At 32.7% G+C, this 24,394-nt stretch overlaps 1 pseudogene across 1 annotated transcript; it reads right to left on the bottom strand.

Annotated features, from left to right (window-relative positions):
- Positions 1-5,819: 5,819 nt before the first annotated feature.
- LOC143561311 (polygalacturonase QRT3 pseudogene) lies at positions 5,820-8,750 on the bottom strand (annotated as a pseudogene). Its single transcript, XR_013140285.1, has 3 exons — positions 8,266-8,750; positions 7,938-8,171; positions 5,820-6,857 (listed from the first exon to the last, which is right to left on the bottom strand). The product of XR_013140285.1 is annotated as a polygalacturonase QRT3 pseudogene (transcript).
- Between the last annotated feature and the right edge of the window lie 15,644 nt (positions 8,751-24,394).

Genomic DNA, 24,394 nt, shown 5'->3' with positions numbered 1-24,394 from the left:
TCTTTGTGATACTTAGATTAAAACTTTGGAGTATGGTGCAAGAAAAGTCAACAAGGAAAAGTTTAAGCCTTAAATTTTTTTTTTCATTTATTTTAATTATGTTTGAGTTTGGTTTGGATTCATACTTTGTTTTCTATCTAAATGTTTGTTACGTTTTGTAATCAACGAGTATTATTATTTTGGGTGTATTTTCTTTTCTTCTCTTTTGTTCTTGAAAGATTGACAGTTATCTCGAACCTTAATTAATTACAAAGTCTAGCATTAACTACAACGTCTACATATGTATACAATATACGATTGGCACCGCCACAACTTACATTCAATAAATGAAACACTAGACACTTACAAACCTGTTACAACGTGTTGGACTTCAGGGCCTTTCTACTTTGCGTTTTATTCAGGTGAACATGCGTTGCTATTTCAATTTGGTATATTGGTTTTAAATAATCTCAACCATCACCTTTTGGTCGTTGCCGGTCCCAACTAACGAAATGGTTGGTGACAGTCCTCTACCTTTTAACATGTTTGCTTCCAGCGATCCACGACTAACGGGAGCGTAACTTTGTTAGTCCCCGTTCGTCGGAAAAACGTGTTCGTACGGAAAACTCAACATTGTCATCCCATACCACCATGAAACCTTAAATAAGACCTTTAGAAACTTTTTCTTATCCAATTATTGACATCGTCGGAACCCTAGGTGGTGGTCGCCGGAAAACTCCTTTATCAGGTGGAAACCGTTGGTCCTGATGTTCAGATAGTCGTGGTCAGCGTGGTGGCGGTGTTCGGGTAGTGGTGGTCAACGGTGGTGGTGTTCATGTGGTGGTTGTCAGTTGGCGGCGGCGATGGTGTTCACATGGTGGTGGTCAACGATGTTGTTCAAATGGTGGTGGTGGTGTTCAGGTTGAGTCTTCTGGCAGAGTTTTCCGGCAAAAAATGTTTTTCGGACGCTCAGAAACTAACGGGGTTACATTTCCGTTAGTCATGGATGGTTGGAAGCAAACATGCTAAAATGTAGGGTTGTCATAATGGGCACATGTTTAGACACATCATGTTTAACAATAAAGTGCACTATGCAATTTTGTACATTTTTTATAAATAACTAAAACTAAGACATTATAGTACATCATTTCTCTTTTTTGATGTATAAAACGTATAACTGTCATGTTCAAACCATTAAAGTCAATTGTTAAATGAGTCATATTCATGTTTGATATTTATGTTAATCGCGTCGTCTATAACCTGTTAAACACGTTAATACACGAACTGACAGCCCCTTTGAAATGTGAGACTGCCACCGGCTATTTCATTAGATAGAACCAACAATGATCAAAAGATGATAGTTATAACTATTAAAAACCAATTTACAATTCATTTATATTGCTTTTGACTTTTTTTTTCCTTTTTTTAACTTTGGTTTTTTAGGAGCATTTTCAGTAGCTTCTCTATTTATTTTGAGAGAATTCTCTAAAAACGTTTAGAGAATTTTAAGTGGTTGTAAATGGAAGAGATATAAATTATAAAGAGATGAGTAAATTTTGAGTAAATTTGGATAAACATTGTTCATGCTCTATTTACTTTTTAATATATTTGAAAGTAGTTGTGAGTGGATGAGAGAGAAAAGATAATGATAAAGAGGTAAAAAACTATCATTTAATTACATATGAGAGAGAAAATGTAGTGTTTTTTTTTTGTAATTATAGAGATAGAAAAGCTGACAGTAAGGCTATATGTAGTGGATGAGCTACAAATTGGGCGAATTGCGACACGTGACGCCCAGTCAGCAATGGGTAGGAATTTGTTTTTGGAGTGTAATGGTGTTGTAGCCCCTCCAGTGTCTTGTCACCTTTTCTTATTATTTTATTTTTGTAATTAAAGTAAACAAACAGAAACCATTTAAGTTATTAAAATTCATTAAATTAACTAAATAAAAGAAATATAAATTATAATTAAAATAAAAAAAAAACACACCAAAAAATAAAATTAAAAAATACATATAAAAATACTAAACCTCGTCTTCGTCCTCGTCTTCATCTTCGTATTCCTTCTCCTCCTCGTCCTCTTCTTCCGTTTCGTCTTCGTATACGTCCTCTACTTCAACGTGACGATTATCCCACGCGTGTTGAACCAAATCCGCAGTTGGTTATGTGTCTCACTTGATGTGATCTCGTGAAGGTTTTGTGTTTGTTGCTCTGCGGTTGGTTGAGGGAACTGTTCTGAAACGCTTCCTGGTATATAGTGCTGACATATTGCTCTGCCAGTGTCTTCTAAAATTATATTATGCAATATGATACGCATATACATGGCATCACTCATTTTTTCCATCGTCAATACACGACATGGGTTTTTCACATAATGCCAACGTTGTTTTAGAACCCCGAAACACCTCTCAATATCCTTTCGCGCGGACTCTTGCCTCTTCTTAAAGTATTCTCTTTTTTCTTCGATAGGGTCTTGAAACGTTTTGACGATGATCAAGTACTATGGATATATCCCATCTCCCAAATAGTATCCGTGACGATAGAAGGTGTCGTTGGCATAAAACGGTAAGACCTGTATGCTTCGGCTGATGTAATACTCTCGCACGGCGGACGCGTTGAGAACGTTTACGTCATTGTTGGAACTGATGGAGCCGAAGTAGGCCGACCAAATCTAGAGGTCGTGTGAACAAATGGCTTGAAGACTAACCGATGGCACTCCATGATCACCACGAGTATATTGACCTCGCCATGCAGTTGGATAGTTGCTCCACTCCTAATGCATGCAATCTATACTCCCGATCATGCCGGGAAAATAATGTTTGTTTTTGTGTACATCGTATATACGAGTCAGGTCGTTTTAAGTTGGAATCCTCAGATAACGACTAGCGTATAATTGTATTATTCCTATACACATAAATTATTAAAAAATATTTATATTAAAAACAGTAATTAATGTAAACAATTTAAATTTTACCGATGCAAAAATTCTCCAATGCGTCTCATGTCGTTTTCTCACCCATCTTTAAATACTCGTTGTTGATGTCGGTCGTGTTGCCGTATGCGAGGATGCGTAGCGCCGAAGTACACTTTTGGATGGCGGTGAATCCTAAATATCCTCTTGCGTCGTTTTTTTTTTAAAATACGTATACTCTCGCTCCAAATCTCCCACGATGCGCAAAAATAAACGCTTAGACATCCGAAAACGACGTTGAAACATAGCGTCATTAAATGTAGGTGTGTCGGTGAAGTAGTCCTTTATCAAACGATCGTTCGCTTCGGTACGATCCTGATGGATATACGATCGCCTACGTGGCAACGAAGAGCTTGTAGATCCAGACACTATCGTAATGGCGACGGACCGCATTTCGCTTATAGCCTCTTTTGTCTCCTCAAACACTCGTTGTTTCACTTGACAAATTCTCTGACTCTCCTTAATTACTTGATCCCAAATTTCGGAAGAGTTCGGGGCATCCGAGGAATCCATTTTGAGATAGAATGAAATGAAAATGTGAAGAAGTATGAAATGGTGAAAATGGTTGAATTAGTTTGATATTTGTGTTTGAGTCTGTGTATGATATGTTGAAAAATAGGTTGAATTAGTTTGATATTTATATTAAGTTTTATTTATTTTTTATTTTATTTATTTATTTTTTTAAATTGTGACCGTTCCACGGTCAAATGATTAATTATTATTTATCATCAAACAACGACGACAATAATTCCCCCCCCCCCCCACCCCATTTTGCCTCACATATCATCGGGGGGGGGGGGGGTTCTCGCCCAGCTCGCCCATTTGTCGCCCACTACGGGTGACCTAAGGCTATGTGTAGTGGAGTAGCTACAAAATGGGGCGTTTTGCGCTAGGTGACGCCTAGTCAGCAAAGGGTGAGTTTTTGTTTTTGAGGTGTAATGGTATTGTATAAACACAGACACACATATCTCAAACACAATATAATAATAACAATAACAAAACAACACAAGCCGGCGACAAACACCCCCCCCCCCTCTTTATCGCCCTACAGTTCGCCGGGGAGGGGGTGGGAGTTGTTATCGCCCATATTTGCTGTTTTGTCGCCCGGAATTCCCGCCCACTACGAGTGTCCTAACATATGTTCTCATTATTTTTATAGTTTTCCAATTTTACTTCTACACTTGTTTGATATTTTTGACTCGTTTTTTTTCTTACAATTTATGTGTTGTTTTACTTTCAGTTAGATTTTTTTTGTTAGAAAAACTTGCATAAATACATTTATATACCTCATTAGCTCACTGTACAAATGCTTAAACTAGTGGATGGAGCCCATATGAAAACGTGTTGTGTCATGTGGTATTGTGGTGTCACATCATCAAAGAGACTTTATGACAAAAAAAATGGGTATAGTTGATGGAACCCTACTAATCCTTACCTCATTATTTTATTATTTTTTATTTAGAAAAAAACAATTAAAAATCCTCCAATCAACTTCCACTCTTTCACCCCTTTAGGCGCTATGTGGAAAGCGCTCACCCCTTCTAAAACACCCAAAGCGCCCCGGGAGCGGTCTTCCCGGCGCTTTGAGATGTCTTAGGGGTGGGAAGCGTTCCACTACGTATGATATTAAACTCTTATATATGTCAAATAACTTCTTTCTTTAGTTGAAATGGAAGACCAAACGGGCTGAAAGTGAACCTTCTAAATATTTTCATTTAAAGTTTATATTAATATTGTAAATTTACAATTACATGTGTTTTGTAATCACAAATTCACAATCACCTCGTTACAAAGAGTTTTAAAAATATAAAAAGTCATCAACCCAACCCAACTGTCTGTTCCAATCCATACTAACAAAAAAGCCTATAACTTTACCCGCTTTGCTTGCTTGTCAACAAGTAGCTAGTAGCTATATGTAGAGATGCACAAATCGGGTTTTTCTAATACCCGGGTTCGGGTATGAAACCGGTTTCGAGTATGATCGGGTATTGAGAGAACCGGGTAGGGTTCGGGTAGGGTTCGGACGAGAAAAACTCAACCCTATGTACCCGGGTAGGGTATAATCGGGTTCGGGTATTGGAACTGGGTACGATCGGGTATTAACACCCGGTTTTAAATTTGTAAATTATTTATTCGTTTTTAAATTTGTTTAAAATTAAAATACACTTTGTAATTTATAAAAATAATTAAACCTATTACAAAAACCATAAATCCACTTAAGTACAAATTATTTACTTAATAATATGTATTTTAAAAAAACTAAAATATAAAAGTTGTGAAGTAAACATAAAAATATATTATAAAAACTCATGTATTATTTTGGGTATTAGAAAACTGTTATCGAGTATCGGGTATAACTGGGTACGGGTATGAGGTATGACCGGTTTCGGGTATTTACGGGTATAAATCGGGTACGGTTCCGGGTACGGGTATTGAGCTCAAAAAACATACCCTATCCATACCCTACGGGTAGGGTCGGTTCCGGTTTCGGGTATAGAATACCCGGGTATAAAAAACCGGTTCTGGATATTTATTCGGGTCCGGTACCGGGTATGGATTTTTTGTGCACCTCTAGCTATATGCCAATATTATTATGAAAAGTTATACAACAATATCATTAGGTAAACGTCGAAATGAAAGAGTTCCAAAATATTAAAACATGAATTCAAAGTTTGAAAGTAATGTGCTGATTCATCTATAAAAGATGCTCAACACTTAATTTGAATAATCCAACCTTTTGACGAATAACACAAATGAGACTAAAATTCCAAGAAAAGAATATTGAACACTTTCACAAATTTCCTTTGTTATATTTTGAACCAATCTATAAATTGTATAGTAAAAAAAGAATAAATTCCAATCCTATAATCCTAAAAACTCTCCTGTCCTTTTGACAATCCTTGATCAACTGTTACCGAAACAGTACCCGCAAACGGTTTATCTGACTCGATAAACACCTTGTTGTTGGTAATATTGCGTAGAACATAATTTGGGAATACGTTACGTTCACTCGTCATCATTGTATATTGCACGAATTTTATACGCCTAGGAAACAAAAGTATTTGGTTGAAATCAACCGTCCACAAGGTGCCATTACCTTGCGTGGCACCTTTGGCAACAGTTGCCTTCAAGTTCATCCCGTTAACATTATTATTATCAACAACAACTTGATCGATATTATTAAACGCACCATTCCTTTGATCGAGTTGAACAATATCGACTCCTTTATTTGATCCCGAAAACATGTTATCAACAATGTTTAACCCATTCACAACGCCACGAATCGATTTCAAAACAATAAACGCATCCCCAAGGAAGAAACAACCCGAAACATGAAGTTGGACCGGGTCTTCGGTCACAATCCCGGTATAGTCAAAGTAAGAATTGACTATACGGGTTTGTGTAAGACTGGGTAACTGTAAATATACCCCGGTCCCACCAAACCCGGTGGCCTTATTGTAGCAATGTACTCCACTAATAATATTGGCTTGGCCATATATTATTATCCCGGTGGCGGCTGAGAAAATGACAACGTCAGTGATGGCATTGTCGTTTCCAGCTAACCGGATGGCGGTTCCCGTGAAATTCCGCTCATGGCGGTCCCCACCCGCGGTGATGTGTTGACCTAGGAAGGAGTTACGAATGTAGGTCTCGTGACCGGATTGGACAAAGATGCCATCGGTGGTGAAATGGGTTATGTAACAGTTGTCGATGTTTGTTCGTAGAGCATTAATTACTCGAATACCTCCTCCATGACAATTGCAATCCAACATTATATCTCTAAATGTTATGTATTCGTAGTTATATTCCGAAGATGATGGTGATGATGATGATGATGATGATGATAGATCTATGAGATAACTATCGTTTGTGAAATTTTCAGATGCTCTCAATGTCCCACCTGATATCTATCAATAACAATCATAGGTTTAACATGATCAGATATGTGTTTCGTAACGTGTCTAGAGATTAACAGGACATATATATAGTTTTGTCTTATAACTTATAAGTCTCTGAAGTAAATAAATAAATAATGAAAGCATTAAAAAATATAAGGATTTTTTTTTATAGAAACATGTAACTATTTGATGCAAGATACTCATAATCATTTTGCATTTGAACGTACGTAACAGATTACGTGCTTTGATAAAAATAATAAATTTAATTATTAAGTAATAAAAATGACACTTTACATGAATACTGTAAACATGTTATATCAGTAATTAAAAAGGGAAAATCACAAGATGATATCAGTAATTAAATTTTAAATAAAATAATCACTTATTTTTATTTTCTAAAATAAATTTTTTTTTGCCGTACCAGTTGTTATAACCAATGAAAACGTGTCGCATGCAAAAAGAATGTAGTTTCGCACCTATAGACACAAAATTTCTCAATTATCGTTAAAAATAAAATGTAATTTTGTGTAAACCACCCACCACCCCGGTACTTTTACTGTTTTACACCTTTTATATATGATATAGGTGAACACATGTCTTGCTAGCCAGGGGCGGACCTATGTATTAGGTTGGGGGCGGCTGCCACATTAAATTTCTTTTTTTTAGTGTTATTTATATGTGAAAATCCTGATCTCTCCCCTTAAAATTAGTGTTAAGTCCCGATGTCGACCCTCAAGAAAATAACTCTCGAGTCCGCCACTGTTATTAGCGTAAAATAAGTCTTGTCGACACAAAAAAAAAGTAGGTCATGCCGACATGCCTAATATTGGTAATTGGTTTTCAATTAACATTAAAAGTTAAAATTATTATTAGAAAATTAAGAGAGAATACGTGTATACTTCTACTATACAAGAAAGGTTCCCTGATTTCTCATTACAAAAAAGATATTTGTCGTCCAAATAATTTTTATTTAAACTTTCACGTTTTATAAGCGTAATTTGAACAACTCCAGTAGTCAAAATATTAGTCTTGTGGAATTAATATTATCAACACATTTTTCAATTTTCAACTTAAAAACCAATAACTTACCACGACATTTCCAATTCCGGCCATTGGAAACTTGACCGGGCGGCTAATCATGTAAATCCCACCTTCAAGACTTATTTGCACGCCACCGTGGTTTGCAATCCCCTCCATCAATATCCCATCACGTTCCTCCGCCACCGCATCCGCTATCGCGTTCAGAATCGCGTCCGTGCTGTCCGTTTTCCCAGTCGGGTCCGCCCCGTATGAGCTCACACCATACATACGAGTACTCAACGCCTACATTTACATTTACATTTAAGTTAACACCATTCTTATAAAATATTATCTTTATGATATGAAATATATAAAAAGACTATGAATATACACCTACCGGATTCGATTGAGAAATCGTTGATTGGAGGTCTTGTAGTTTGCGTATATGGAGGTTGTAATCGTGTGTCCGACCCGGGATCGAAGGGTTTGGTGTAAATGAATATGTAATGTAGACATGGTTTACTAGGATGAAGAAAGTGGCAAGAGGAAATAGGTTTATGAGATTGAACCAAATGAGAGCCATTGTTGTTCTTGTGTGTTTGATTCAAAATAAGAAACCATTGGGGGTCATATATATACATATGTGTATATAGGCGTGTGCATATGTTTAATGATGTTAATGGATAAAGATTTGGACATGGAAAGAGTGAGGGCTAACTAAGATGCCAATCTTATTTGAAATGGTTCATGCTAATGACACCCATCCATAGATATATCATATACACGTATATGTGCTTATGCATGTATGTATACATATAAACTAGTGGATGGAATGTACTTCGCAACAGGTTTGTAAGAGTTAAATATAACTCGATCTCTAATCTGACTTTTCTTTAACACTTATTGTATTTAGGTAACATTATTACTTAATAATTATTATTTATTATTAAATAAGCATTATTAATTAATGTACATATTGCGTCGAATTAAATATTTATTAATAAATAATATATACTAATTATTAGTGATTGCAAAAAACAATTTTACCCTTTAAAAAAAGATTTTGGTTTTAAAGAACATGCATATATTGTTGTATCATATGCATCAAATTTTGTATAACTTGTAATTTCTAAACTTAAGAGATTCTTAAACTATCATTATTAAATCATTATTAAATGTTTTATATTATAATAATTATATTAAAAAATAAAGTACCGAAATTTGGACTTTGAATGTGAAAGAAGGAAACGTTTAGGCATTTTATACCTATAGCATTTGGTCTCTCAAGTCATATTCCATATGGAGAAATTTGGACTCCGGGTCTTATTAATTTTCTAATTCGAAAAAAAGAAAGAAAGAAACGTGTAACATGAAAAACTTCCAAATGACATGATGTTAAAGTACGAGTGTGGCATTAAAACCAATGTTTTAAACATCCTATCCATCAATTCAACCGATTAAATTACCGGACCTGTCAGTGTATGTTTACAAGCTAATGAACCAAACACGGATAAAAGATTGTTTCAAGTGACTCAAATAAAGCATGCTAGAAACGATGGTGTAGTAGTTAGATCCGGTTTTTAAAACATTTATTATATAGGGAAAGGTTACATTATGATTCATGTTACAAGTTTTTCAATATGGCACATTGTAGCTTAGTTTCTTCGATATTCTTTTTTTAACTAATAATTAGGATATAATAGTATTAGAGAACATTCTAGAATATATTATTATAGTTTTAGTATTATAATGTTACCATAATTAGAAGATTGTATTTGATTATGTTTGCTTGTATTTATCTCATTGTACTCCTTTATATATAGTTGATCAATAATACATTACACCTTACGGGGTTTTTTATTATTCTACATGGTATCAGAGCCTTAGGGTTATGGCCTGTTTCTTTCTCTTCTTCTTGTTCTCGTCCTGCCCCGGGGACGTTTGCGCACACATATATCGTTGACTACGGTCTACCCACTATCGTTTTTTACCGTTGTCTTTTATTTAATTAGCGGCTGTAAATTACAATTTACCGCCACCACCATTGTCATAGACTATGGTTTATCCCTGTGCCTCTTTATATCTCAAACCGATATATGACACGTACGAACAGAAGTAAAAGTCACCGCTTCATCACACGTTGTCAACTACCTGGTTATGTCTTTTGGTTTTGAGCGCAATACAAAATCGTGTTTTTAAACTTGAAGACCCACTTTTGACTTTTGAGTTATTTGATCTTTATTCTCAAATGTGATTTTCCTTTTAGTATATTTATTTTCACCTTCTCAACAATTCTTTTACTTATCTTCTTATTTAGCTTTACTTGCTTTTGTGTTTTTCATTTTCATTGAACAAAAAATATATATATTTTTTTTCTGATTGAAAAACAGAAAGTGTATTTTTTTTTAGTTTTTATTTGTTTAGTTTTTCTCCCATTCACAAAGTTCCTTTGCTTTTGTTTATTTTTTTCTCTCATTAATTCCTTAAAAAAAGTAGGTTTTTTCTTTATTATTATTATTATTATTATTATTTAGTTTTTTTTGTTATTTATTTATATTCTTCGGAATATGAAAAGAATTGCCGTCGTGTGCCGCAAAGTCGTTGCTTCGGCCGACTCAGTCATAACTCCTGTCGTCGCAGTCGAATCTCTTGTCATCATGCCTAGCAGCCGTCGCCGATCTTCTTAGATCCTATAACCGATCGAGTTCCTGCTCTACGTGACATGTATATCTTCACAAGCTTTGCTCTCCAGTCTGAGCGTCCAATTTCCTACCGCTCTGACTGCGGGAGAATATTAGAGAACATTCTAGAATATATTATTAGAGTTTTAGTATTATAATGTTACCATAATTAGGAGATTGTATTTGATTATGTTTGCTTGTATTTATCTCATTGTACTCCTCTATATATAGTTGATCAATAATACATTACACCTTACGGGGTTTTTCATTATTCTACAAATAGAAGTAAGATTATAAAAAGTGTTTTTGTTTTGTGTGTGCAAGCAATATACTCCTTTTAAGTTTGATAACGATGATGGGATTGTGTAGAAGGTATTTTGAAATCTGACTTGTAACGAACAGCATATTTGTGTGCTACGAAAACCAAAATGATTAAAAAGGGTTTGTTTGCATTAACGGTATGTTTTTGGATTCAGTTGATTCATGATGGGGTTGTTGGTTATGATATATAGATGCCTTTCTTCCGACGTTATTAAAATCTTCATCCTTACGCCACCATATTTAATCAAAACTAATAATAACTTACTTTATTAGTTTGGACTTTGGTTACATAACTCAGATGTTATATCGGTCAAGTATGCTTTTTTCAACTAAATAAAAGTATTCTTTTTATGTGACTACATTAATGGACAATTACATTAATATTTTGTTAAGGGAAACTTTAATCTTGGTGTTATTAGTACAACACAACAAAATCGATGCTACTGGATTAAATTTGCTAGCATGAAAACTGTTAAAATAGTTGTAATTCATTTAGTAAATATATTAAAGGTTTTATCTAGTAGATGGTTGAAGTTGTAGCAGTTTATAGCTGATTTAAAAACAGAGGGCTAATTTTATTGATTGGAATTCTCGAAGGGTTAAAGGTAGCTTGGTGATATATTAGTGAAGAGAAGTCAATTATTGTGTTTTAGCCCTCATTTTATGCATTTTAGGGGTTAAGTCTTTTCTTACATTCTTCGTCTGATACGATAGTCAATTAAGGTTTCTATCGTTTAGAATTTAGATACTACTGTGTTCCTGGTAGCTTATGGGTGTTAGTTTCTCAAGTGTTTTGATCAGTTAGTTCATCGTCCGGGGTATATTGTTGTATGTGTTTTGGATTCTTGAGACGAGTTGTGTTCAATAAAGTGTGTGTAGTTTATGAGTAAATCCATTGTTCTTGACAAACACACACACACATGATGTGCTCTAAACTATATATATAGTTTTATAAATATTTTTTACACTTTAAATAGTTTATGAGTCTGTTTTGATAGAATATTACTCCTTTTTGACTTATATTAAGATTTAAAAGGTTTCATGAGTGAACAATCTAAATCATAGTACTTTTACAGTTTTACTACACTTAGACCAACAAATAATAATAACAACAAATCAACAACAACAATGAACGTGACAAATGTTAGGGAGATCAACTTGTTAATTGTTTTATTACAATTAACAATGAAGTCCTTTATTTATTTTTCTTTTATTTGAACAGTAACTAGCATATAAAAAGGAAAAAAAAACATATATGAGAATATTAAATGCTTGTTTCTTTTGTGTTTATTCATAGATCACTATTATTAGTAGTGAGCTCTTAGGCTAACAAATGTCATACAACATCACAATTATTGTTGGGCTGAGTTTTTGGGCTGTTATGGACCAAGAGGAAAAGAACGAAGTCAGCAAAATGGGTTTATTATGAAGTAAGACCCAAGAAAACAGAGGAAGATGGTTTGACGGCTGAAGTGAAGCAAACATGACACTGTAGAGTGGAAAGCACGGCTAAGAGAATACAAGTGGTAGTGCCACAAAATTGGAATGGAGACGAAAATTGCACAACATCGAGTTTTTATTATTCCTCATAGCAGACACACGGCTGGGAATTAATTGGAAGTGGAATAAATGATTTGGCAGTTGTGTTTGGAGTACTGGAACAGGCTTGGAAGCATTAATCGGCTCGTTTATCGTTCAGTTTCACGTTTCAAAACACTATTTCACATATTCAAATTACACATGAGTTTGCTATTGTTTTTGTCTCGTTCAACAATATAAGTAACTAAATATTTGAACTACCTAGGCTGAGATATTATCGACTTTGTTTGACGGTTTATTTGGTTTTAATTCATTATACAACGTATTACCATTGAAAAGCTTTATCTAATTCGATTTTTGATGTGTTAATTATTGTTTATATATAGTTATTGCATGCGATTCTCCTAATCGTCTTGATTGATTGATTTTGTGTCGTTCGGTTAGGGTTATTTGGTTTGGAAATCGACTTGTTTGTTGCTAGCGTGACTATAGGAATCTCATGTGTAATTAATTATTAAAATTCAGTAGGTTCACCTTCTTTGTGACCGAGAGGTAACAGGGAGTTGGTTTGTCTCGTGTTTTTATTCGGTTATGTTAGAATTACTTGAGAGTGAGGTTTGGTCTTGTTTGGTTTAGATTAATGTGTGAATAAGTGTCTTGGATCGGGTTAAATATTGTTACACCTTTATCCCTAAAGTTGCTAGTACCAATTCTAAGAGGGTTCTGTGTCCTTTAGTCGAAGATGAGATTCGTCATTAGGGTACCTTAATAATATTTATCTAGGTAGGTTAATTCAGTCTTCTTAGATTTATTAGGGTTAGTTAGCGTGACCGAGAGGTGATCTAGCGATCTTTATTGAGCCTTACCTAATTTATTTTAAGAACCATTGAACTGTCAATAGGATTCTTGCCTAAGCAATCGTTTCTCCATATTTGTTATAACCTTGTTAAGTTCTCCACTTAAGTCAGTTAGTTAACTTAGTTAAATTAGTTTTAAAATAGATAATAAAAATAAAATCAGTTTTATTTGTTATTCAAATCTTAGCTTAGTGTCGTTTCAATGAATCGTAGAACGTGTCATTGAGTTCGATATCCGGACTTGTGTCTGTGTTACACGCGACCGGTACACTTTCCGATTATCTGACCCTAGTTAGGTTTTCCGTTTTTTAAAACTTAGTGTTGAAATCTCGGTATTTAGCGAGGTATTTTATTGTTAGCTTTTCGCACATCAACACACACAGAGATTAGAATTTCTGAAGACATAATGTTTTATATAATAGCAATTTCACGTGTAAATAAAAGGACGTACATATTTCAAAAAAAATTAGAAAAAGAACAATAATTTTGTTTAAAATTTCTTTGTATTCTCTTTTGATTTCATCCCACACAACTATAATTTCTTCATACAATACACTCATGTTTTGCATAACATACAAATAACCAACATTTTTCTGGTGGTGAATTAAAATTCTTATAAATGCAAGATGAAGTACCGTGCACCTTCGAATATTGTGTAAACTATGTGCACATGCCACATTGACACAGGGTATGCCAATTGTTTGGTTGGTTTACGTGTCAATATGCGTTATGTATGTTAATGCCTAAACTGTGATGACTAAACATGAGAGATGATAATGGCATATGCTCCTTGAAAAATGAAATGTGATCAATGCATTTGTTATAACATGTTGTACATGATTTAATGACATAGCAGATTCATTGTTTCAGCGGTAGAAAATGGGTGTAAAAATTATATGAATGTAAATAATACACTGGTTGGAACTTGTCTATGAAAGTAACATCATTTGTTATGACTTCCAACTTTTGTGGCTAAACTTCATATTCATTATGTGAACTGAATAGTGTTGTTATTAACTACTATAACAACTCTTTAGTGGGTTTTATTACATTTATGATACGTAGGTGTCTTACGTACATAAGTTATATTCATAGCTAACTATTGGTGTCAGATAAGTTGATAACACAGTATATCACTATTCGTATACCAAAGGACGTTGTCACTTGTCTTTGTTAACACTTAAATAACCTAAAACCTCTATTAGTTGTTACTTAAAATTCTATGTTAATTGTATTGGGTTTTTTTTAAACATGTATGGTTCTCGTCTTGCGGCTAGAAAAGGAATCATAAGTACTCTTTTACGAAAATATCTGATAAAAAGAATCAAAATAGCATTATGATATTTTCACGTTACCACAAGAGTTTCGATAACAAAGGTTATAATTAAAATATATTTTCATATTATTATTATGGATGGTAGTTCCTAAATATAACTCTATATGATCTGTAATTAACAATCAGAAATTACTGCCTTACCTAGTAATCTTAAGGCTAAGGATAATGGAGCTTGATTGAGCCCCAAGTGATCCAATCAAAACCCGACACGTAGGCGATAACATGGCCCTGGATCAAGTCCCTCAACCAAGCCCAAGAAGGTGTAGTGGTCCAGGTGATCCGGAGCTTGATCAAGTTTTTTTATTTATTTACTTATTTTAAATAATACATTAAATTTACCTATACTATTAAAACAAATTAGTTTGCCTCCACATGCCCCTTTCCTATTGGACGATTTTCATAATTTCCAAATATAACTTCCACTTCTCTATTTTTCTTACAATTTAAATAAATCAAAAATACTAATAATTAAAATACTTAATTAACATATTTATGGTAATCATGTAACCATTAACCTAAAACCAGGTTTCCATTTTTCTTTTCTTTCTTCTTCAATTCAATTCTAATTTCTTTTCCACTTTTCTCTCTTTCATACTAAACCTTTTAACCTAATTAACCAAAGCCTCCATTCAATCGGCCATTATTGGATATCAATCGTATAATGATTTCATCCGATTCTTCATATAAAATCGACACCGGATATCGGATTCTAAATTGGGCCATCGCCGCTAAAACGAACTGTGCGTTATTTCATAATAACGATTGATTTGATTACATCCGGGAAACGATTCAGAATATCCATGACGATTGTTAATCAGATCTTCATATCGATGGTTAGTATTTTACATTCTTATGTTAGTATGTTCACATCGATGGTTAGTATTATATTTACATATTAACCTAGATTATTATTTTACATTCTTACCTTACTATGTTTAATGTTCAATTGATATGTTTCCTATTGTTAATGGTTAATGTTTAATCTAACATTTTTTTAACCTATATTTTAGATTATTAACCTAGGTTAGTATTTAGGTTATTATGTTGAATTCTTAATTCTTTATGTTAATTGATATGTTTCCTATATTTAATGTGTAATGTTTAATGTCTAATTGTTTTCAAATGTAAATTATGGTATTTCTTATCTTTTGAATGTGTAATTTTGAATGTGTAATGTGTAATTGTTAATTGATATGTTTCCTAATAAATTATTGTATTTGTTAGTATTTTAAATTGTTTATTTATTGTGTAATTGTTTCCAGATTTCATTAACAATAATTGATTTTTATTAATTCATATCATTACTATAACTTAACAACTTAATACGGATTACAATTTGAATTCAAATTCAGCTTAGTTTGTATAATTTTGTAAACATGAATCGGCCATTTTATTTAAGGAAAATTGGATTTAAATAATCTCACCTTTAATGGATTGGCCAATAATAATCCCACCTCCGGTATTTCCCGCTGGCAATCCCACCTTTTCAGTGTTTTTTGTTTTATAAACCAGCGTTAAAAAAACTTAACGGGGTTAAGTTTTTGCTTATGTGGTGAGTGACATGGCTTTTTCAATATCCTACCTGGCTTTTCCCTTTATATTTCCCCCCTCCGATTACTTACGTGTAATACTCCCCATTTAAACCCCAAAATTAACTATTGAGCCCTAATTAGCTTTTCCCTTTGAATCCGATTGAATCCTCAGACAAAAAATTGTCGATTGGATCCCAAAATGAGTTCGTCATCTTCTTATCGCGCATAAAACGCTAAGCTTTTTAGGAAATGAGGGCGATATAATATAACCAATATAACCAGACGTTAACATAAATAGCTTGAACCAAGAACCCTAAAAATATCAATCGATTAATCCAGTCATTGTTCAATCAATTAAGCATAGGGTTATTGATGAGGAAGAAACGACGATCATAACCATATAAAATAATACATGTAACAATTTTATTTGAAGGGTTTAACTGTTAATAACAGAGCCGACCAAAGAACAAATCAAGAAACCAACTAACGATTGTCATAACGCAATTAGGTAAAGGGGTTTGTTTGGCGATGGCACCAAGATGATGCAGGCCTGATTAATTGAATTATTATTGACGAAACAGGTATAAACCAGTTTTACGTTAAGGTCGGTTCGTTTAAATGAGCAATACGTATCATCCATGATTGTTATTACCAAATTAGAGACGTCGGTGAGGCCGATTTGGCATAAAGAATAATTCCCCTAGATCAATTCCATAATTTGGACGAGAATTGTGCTTCAAGAATACTAAACGGGTCACGGGTTGGTACTTGTATCATGGGTACGAGCATACGGGTTCTGGGTAAATGGGTTAATAATATAATAATATAACAGAAATTGCAATTAGATCCCTGAACTATAAGGATGGAAACAAAATATAAAGGGAAAAGCCAGGTAGGATATTGAAAAAAGCCATGTCACTCGCCACATAAGCAAAAACTTAACCCCGTTAAGTTTTTTTAACGCTGGTTTATAAAACAAAAAACATTGAAAAGGTGAGACTGCCAGCGGGAAATACCGGAGGTGGAATTATTATTGGCCAATCCATTAAAGGTGGGATTATTTTAATCCAATTTTCCTATATTTAACTGATTCATATTGATTATATTGATATGTTTCCTATGTTTATTTCGGGCAATTATTGTATTTGTTAAATATTCAATTTTTAATATGTAACTGATTCTAAAATCAACTTAATGTGTTTAGTTTTGTAAAGATGAATTCTAATATAATTTATGAGTTATGACTTATTATTGTTATTGTGTTATTAATTAATTAATCAATCGCTAATTACATTCGGTTATTACTACCAAATTAAGTAAATATCAATTATCATTTATATATTTTAAATCCCTAATTGTTTTCCCTATATTTACTATATTTAAACATTTCCTTTTAATCTAACAATTCAAATTTTGTAACAGAATATGTTCATCTATAAATACTAGAAAACCGAATAAAGAAAATCTCACATTTCTCACTTCCTTTCTGAACATTCATATTTGTGACATTCTCAAGGTTTTTTAATTTTCTTGAAATTATAAATATGAGTTATTGAATCTTTAACCTTTGCTTTAATCTTATTATTTCTGACATAGCAACATGGAAGCATTAAAGATTACCATGTTCAAGGATTATATAAAGGATTAATTATTTTCCGGTAAGTTTCTATTATATATTAAATTTTGATTGTTGATATATGTATTTCCGGCAATATTATATTTCTTCTGGTTATTGATTCCTCTAATCTTTTTATGTTTTTTTTAATTGTTAACTAATTTTATTAAAATCAATTTAGGTTTTTAATAAAGAAAGGCGATGTCTACAATTTTTGGACGTGTTTACGTTTTTCCAGTAAGTATTGACGGTAATTTTTTCCGGTTATGTGTTATACTTATAACAATGTTGATTGTTTTATATTTATTAGTATTTTTTTAATTTTTCGTGTTCTTTTGTTTGACATGCTGTTAATCTATGTTCTAGATCAAAATTATGTTCATCCATCGAAGGTATCAAAATCGGAGATTCCATGGTTAAAAACCATATTACTTATTTTCCGGTAAGACATTCAATTTTTCCGGTTACAAATTAAAAATCAAATATTCCATAATATCAACATTAATATTCTACTTTCTAATTTCAGGTCAATGCCAAGACTAATAGATGTTCATTTCTCTGGAAATTCTACAAAAAAATCCGACATACCGTGGTCATTGTCATAATATCGTTTTTCCGGTTACATCTTTTAAATTTTCCGGTTATTAACTATAATTCAAAAAACCATAATATCAATATTAATTTTCGATTTTATTATTTCAGGTTATTTTCCGACTCATATAATATGATTTCACGATGGATCAAGATTTTATAAGATATATTCTTATTATATTATCATGTATAGATTTTCTTTTTTGATTATTCATGTATTTCAATATTTGAATTTCATAAATTTTAGTTAAAGCTAAATATTAATCTATACCTTGATGTATATTTTGTTTTCCGGCGCCTTAATAAATGACACAATTAACTATTCCATTAATTCAAATTATTTAGTTTGACTTTTCTAATTTATGGTCATAACAGGATTCCCATTTTATATGCATTGACTTTCTCAATTAACTAATTCCTAATTTTGTTGCTACAATTTATTTCATTCACATTTTATAGACAATTTCTTTCCTTGATTTTTAAAGAAAACCGATTTTACAAATTAACTTCGTTTTTTTCTCATTTACTATTTGGCCATATCGATGATAATTATAAAATAACATTTACACATACATAGAACTTAGTTACTACCTTTTATAATATAATTATTGTATTCCCTTTTATATAAAAATTTAAATCTTAACGAAATACAAATTAATTTGCAATCATTTCACCCAACTCAAAGTTAATATGAGTTTACCGTAATTGTATTTTCTTTTGGTGTACCATAAAAAATTAATTTTAAATTAATTATCCATAATTTACATAATAATAATTTATCTAACATTAAATGTCCATCATCTATAAATAATAATACATAATAACAGGTTTACTAATTTACATAAATAAGTAAATCAAGATATCGAATTTATTTATGATATCTCTCTACATTTTTGGTATATTATTTAAATTTGAATTTATAATTAATGTCCATACTAATTATTTGACTAACATTTACACGAAATATTAACATGTTTCCTATTTAACAGGTTTCCTTTAATTGTTTGACTAGCATTTGAATTTCTAATTAATGTTTATTCGTTCCTTCATTTTGTATATATAACCGAATTAATATCAATATTGTAATTTATATACTTTAATTCTTTAATTATCCCATAATTTATATACTTTAATAATACATAATTTACATAATAATAAGTTCCCATAAATTTGAATTTCTAATTAATGTTCATAATAATGGTTTGACCAACTTACATGGAATATATACCAACATTCAGATTATGTTTAAGGTAACATATTAAAATTATACTTTACAAGTATGTTATTATTTTTATTTTTGTTAAAAGATTACAAGTTAACATTCATACCATTACAAATTCAAAATTCGTTCTAAATGTTAAAACAACTCATAACTTCAATTCTTTATTTTTGTTTACCGTAATTATTTATAGTTTTGGTATATAATAAAAAATTAATTTGAAATTAATTATCCATAATTTACATAATAATAAGTTCTCTAACATTAATGGTCCATAATCGGTAGATAATAATAAGTTTACTATTTTACATAAATAATTAAATGAAGGTCTCGATTTTCTATGTAGTATTTCTCTACATTTTTGGTATTTAAATTTGAATTCCAATTTAATGTCGATAATAATTGTTTGTCAAACATAATTGTTTCTATATATGTTTTCCATTATTATATTGACTATAACCGTATTTTAATAATTACCAAAAATTATAATTCAGATTATGTTAAATTATTAAAATTATACTTTACAAGTATGTTATTACTTTTACTATTTTTTGTTCTATATATTTCAAAAAGTACTACCTTAGAAAGTTACCATTCAGACTATTATTTTTATTTTTGTTATAAAATTACAAGTTACCGTTCATACTATTACAAATTTAAATTTGTAATCAATGTTAAAACAACTCAGAACTTCAATTCTTTATTTTTGTTTACCCTAATTGTATATAGTTTTTATGTTTTTTCATTTTTATAAACTCATTTCTTAATATGGTTTGACCGAAATAATACCATAATTATCTCATTATTACAATTTATATGGTTTGACTTTCTTTATTTGTTAAAAAACTCAAATGAAGAAGTTATAAACTAAATAAATTTCCGACCGATTTAAGTATTTGACCATTCACATTAAATCATTTTTGACCATTCATATTAAATCGTTTTAAATTTTAAATAACATTTACATAGTAAATATAACTTTCTTGAAATATATCAACATGATTTAAGTACTTTTAAATTTAAGATTTGCACTCACAAATTATGTTCATATAAGAATTAACATACATTTATTTTGACTATTGTAACATTTTTAATTAAATATTCTCTTAAAATCCATTATTATGTTATTAAGAGTTACTATTAATTGTATTAAGTTTGCTTCAAGCAAAAGAAAAATTAGTGGACACATTTATAAGGAACTATTTACTTACTTATGAAATTTTAATTTTCAAGTGTTTTTTATTTATCAAATAATTGTAAAACGAAAGTTACTTTGTTGTTTATGAAAAGTATTATGTATATAGTAATTGTAGAACCAATGTTATTTTGGTTGTACTTATGTTGAATCAACTTTTTGTTTATAATACGTTATAATAACAACTATATATCATGTTATTGTCTCCTCGAGTGTTGTTGTTAAACGTTTTATATATTTCTACATGTGTCGTACACGGGTCAATAACCTAGTAATAATATAAAACATTACATTAATAATAATATAAAACATTAAATTGATACTAGTCTAATACCAGATTATCGGGTCTTCTGTCCCACAAATGCTCGACCTAATCATGTCGAACGTTGCCGTGTATCTCACGGCTCTTGATGATATTTATGTTGTCGAGTCGTTATTCATTGGTGATCTTCGATTCTTGTCTTGGAATATCACATTGGTGGTTTTGACAAATAGTGTGACACTCATCTTTTAGTATAATGTTATGGAGGATTATACACGTGATGACGACTTCCGTTATCTTCTCCCTTGTCCAAAATCTTATTGGATTCGCCAACATTGCCCATCTTTTCTTTAGGACTCCAAACGCTCTTTCAATATCTTTCCTTGCCGATTCTTGTTTCTTCGTGAAGTACTTTCGTTTGTCAGAAAATGGAGACGCGTAAGCTTGAACAAGTATCCCCCATTCGTTATAAATACCATCAACGAGGTAGTACCTGTACTTGAAATGTTCTCCATTTGCAAAAAAAAAAAGCCTGAGGGGGTTCAACCCCGTCGATAAGGTCATCGATTATCGGTGATTGATCGATAACATTGAGGTTATTATTAGACCCGGCAACCCCAAAGAACGCATGCCAAAACCAAAGATTCTGTGACGCTACCGCCTCAAGTACAATAGTAGGGCCGGGATGATCACCTCGATGGAATTGACCTCGCCAAGCAGTAGGACACATAGACCAACCAACATGCATACAATCAAGGCTACCGAGCATCCCGGGGAAACCATGCTTTTCACCGTGCACCTCGTATATGCGTTGGATATCATACATTGTTGGTCTACGTAAGTATCTCCTCTTGTATAGTGATATGACCCCTAAATATAATTATTAAAACTATATATGTTATCTAAATATTTAAAAATATATAAACAAACGTAAATAATAAAATTATATTAAAACTATATACCTCTACAAAAGTGGTTAAGCGCATCGCGTCCGGTCTTTTTAGCCATTTGTAGATACCCGTCCAACATGTCCGAGCCAACACCATACGCTAGCTGCCGAAGAGCGGCGGTAATTTTTTGAGTAGCCGTGAACCCGGGCTTACCTCTAGTGTCATCCCTTTGTTGAAAATACTCAAAGTGCTCCGGCAAGTCATTTGCTAGACGCATGAATAATCGTCTAGTCATCCGAAAACGGGTTCTAAAACTATCCTCACCATATGTGGGATTGGGACTAAAATAGTGACGTATCAAACTTTCGTTAGCGGTCTTTCGATCATGAATATGTGGTTGCTAGAATAATGGGTCTCGGGGGCGTTTTTTTATCTATCAAAAAGTTTATCGTCGTTTGAACCGCTTGACAAATGAGTTCGTCTTGTTCGGAAGAATTGGAAGAAGAAGACGATGACGACGATGCCATTTATAAATATGGAGAGAAAATGAAGTTTTGGTAGATGAAAAGTGTGGTTTTTAAAGAGAATAAGGGAGAATGGGTTGAGTTTTTATAAATGATGTTTGTGAATTTGTATTTATAGGTAAAAAAAATTAATTTTACACCCACAAACTAGCCCCAACGGCTAGTTTGACCATTCAAACCAAACCTTCAACGACTACTTTGCCCCACGATCCCGGCCACGGGGCTCGTCCACGCCCCTGATCACTTGATGGGTGTAGTGGTGTTCGCGAGCCACCTAAGCCGCCACCTGCACCGCGCCCCTTCCTTCAACCCCCCTACCCCTGGCCTTGATCAACTTCACAATAAGGAGCTACAAAAACACCAAATTAATATGTCTAGTCAAATGCAACATTATAAAAACACGAATATTTAAAAACATCCAAAACCCACCCAATAATGAATAACACCCCCCCCCCCCACCCCCACCTGATCTCACCACATGCACACATCAACCATTTTTTCTAGTTTTATTCCGAGAACAACTTTGGAAAATGAGCACTAAGAATGACTCCCACAATAAACAAAAACTAACCACATGGAAAAACATCAAAAAACAACAAATAACAAACCCCAAAATCATGTCATTATGGATGCTCTTAGGGGGTGTTTGTTTTTTCTCTAAAAGCTCTTCTCCACCTTTTTTGTCTGCGACGCACAGACAAGTTGTGGTCTGCAATGTGTTTGTTTTTCAAAAGACATTTCATTGAAAAGGTTTGCGCGTCCTCTTCTTGACGCAAACCTGGACCACCCACTTTTCAGATCTTATAAACTCTTCTCATATCTCCAGGTTTTGTTAAAAACACAAACAACCCCCATTTACCCTTCTTCCCTTCACCTCCTTCCCATCAGCCTGCCCCTCCACCGTTGCCCCTCCCCTGCCGCCGCCAATGCCCCCTCCCTATTCTGCCGCCTCCCTGCCGGCCACACCATCTACTGATCCGATCACCTTCTCCATCTCAAGGTTTTGTTAATTAATTTTTTTTATTAGTTGTTAGGTTTTTATTAAATTTATTTATTCAATTAGGTTATTAGTTTTTTGTTAATTGTTAAAGTTTAGGTTTGATAAATTATTGTTATTAGTTTGTAATTGAAAAAAGTTTGTAGTATTTTGTTAATTGTTAAAGGTTTTTTTAATTTCGTGAAATTGTTATTAGTTTGTAGAAAGTTTAGGTTTGATGAATATTGTTATTAGTTTGTAGTTGAAAAAAGTTTGTAGTTTATAGTTAATTGTTAAAGTTTTTGGTTAATTTTGTTAAATTGTTATCAGTTTGTAGAAAGTTTCGTTTTGATGAATATTGTTATTAGTTTGTAGTTGCAAAAAGTTTGTAGTCTGCAGAGATTAAAAAACAAACAATCTTCTTGTTGCAGACTACAGAGGTTTGGTCCACCTCTTCTGCTACAGATGTTTGCAGATGTGGTCCGCAAACTGCAGACATTTTACCTCTGAAAAAACAAACAGCACCTTAGACCATTATGGTGTTTTTGGAAGTGTTTTTATATGGCACTCGGTATTTGACTAGAGTTTATTACCTAACAAGTGTACTTAATAAAATTATTACTAATATAGTTTAGTTTAAAACATAATTACCAAAATGGGTATTTTTAGTGGGACCCATCACCCACTCACCACTTCATCGTATTCCCTCTAAGTCTAAACCCATTTTCTATCTCTCTATATCTAGACAACCACAAGTCCGATCAAAACTCCGGCGACCATCAATAACCTTCCACCGATTACCATACCATAACACTGTTAGCATTCGTCGTCAGTCCGTCCGTCACCACCGGAGTTCTCCTCCGACGACCCAATACATTTAAATGCCTTTTAGTAGTGTGTCAAAAGAAATATTAGTAATAAACAGGGTCATATCTTCTTCGTTTACGTTCAACAGTTCACTAGAAAATCGTCTTAAAAGAAATCGTCT

The sequence above is a fragment of the Bidens hawaiensis genome, unplaced genomic scaffold, assembly GCF_021521415.1.
Source record: "Bidens hawaiensis isolate Kalapana, Puna unplaced genomic scaffold, B.hawaiensis_p1.1 tig00020653_1, whole genome shotgun sequence".
Classification (NCBI taxonomy): domain Eukaryota; kingdom Viridiplantae; phylum Streptophyta; class Magnoliopsida; order Asterales; family Asteraceae; genus Bidens; species Bidens hawaiensis.
The sequence above is the reverse complement of the archived record's forward strand: the minus strand, read 5'-3'. Positions and strand labels throughout refer to the sequence as shown.